The sequence below is a fragment of the Hylobates moloch genome, unplaced genomic scaffold, assembly GCF_009828535.3.
Source record: "Hylobates moloch isolate HMO894 unplaced genomic scaffold, HMol_V3 SCAFFOLD_12, whole genome shotgun sequence".
NCBI classification, from domain to species: domain Eukaryota; kingdom Metazoa; phylum Chordata; class Mammalia; order Primates; family Hylobatidae; genus Hylobates; species Hylobates moloch.
This window is the reverse complement of record NW_026652287.1, coordinates 101,812,397-101,813,611: the sequence shown is the minus strand read 5'-3', so window position 1 is coordinate 101,813,611 and position 1,215 is coordinate 101,812,397.

Here is a 1,215-nt window from a genome sequence, read left to right as displayed (position 1 = left end):
TCACTCTGTCACCCAGGCTGGAGTGCAGTGGTGCAATCTCACTGCAACTTCCGCCTCCAAGTTTCAAGAGATCCTTCTGCCTCAGCCTCCCAAGTAACTGGGATTACAGGCATAAGTCACTATGCTGAGCTAGTTTTGGTATTTTTAGAAGAGACAGGGTTTCAACACGTTGGGCAGGCTGGTCTCGAACTCTTGACCTCAGGTGATCTGCCCACCTTGGTCTCCCAAAGTGTTGGGATTACAGGCATGAGCCGTTGTGCCGCCCCCCAATATAATCTTAATCCAGCATCTTCATACATTTTATCACCATTACCACTTTTCTCTATATATGTTACATATATAGGAGAGAGATATATATAGGTTTTATATATATAGGAGATGTGTATATATATATATAGGTTATATATATATAATGTATGTAAATATTTCTTATATTTATATTTATTTATTTATTTATTTATTTTGAGATGGAGTCTCACTCTGTCACCCAGGCTGGAGTGCAGTGGCACGATCTCGGCTCACTGCAAGCTCTGCGTCCCGGGTTCATGCCATTCTCCTGCCTCAGCCTCTCTGAGTAGCTGGGACTACAGGCGCCCGCCACCACGCCCGGCTAATTTTTTGTATTTTTTGTAGTAGAGGCGGGGTTTCACCGTGGTCTCGATCTCCTGACCTCGTGATCCGCCCGCCTTGGCCTCCCGAAGTGCTGGGATTACAAGCTTGAGCCACCGCGCTGGGCACTTGTATATATATATATATATATATATATATTTTTTTTTTTTTTTAGACAGAGTCTCACTGTGTTGCCCAGGCTGGAGTGCAGTGGTGCGATCTCGGCTCACTGCAACCTCCAACTCCCAGGTTCAAGAGATTCTCCTGCCTCAGCCTCCCACCTGCCACCACACCTGGCTAAATTTTTTTTTTTTAAATTTTAGTAGAGATGGGGTTTCACTGTGTTGCCCAGGCTGGTCTTGAAGTCCTGAGCTTGTGATCCACCTGCCTCGGCCTCTCAAAGTTGCTGGGATTACAGGCGTGAGCCACTGCCTGGCCATAGTTTTATATTAAAAATAATAAAAATAAGGTGAATTTCTGGTTGAAATGGGGAAAGGCCTGTGATCTCCATTTTCCCAGTGCTTAGTGCTGACTCAGAGACCCTGAGTGGGACACACGACTGCGTGGAGTACAGTTAGGAAACAACTGGGCTAGTCTAGGCCTCCT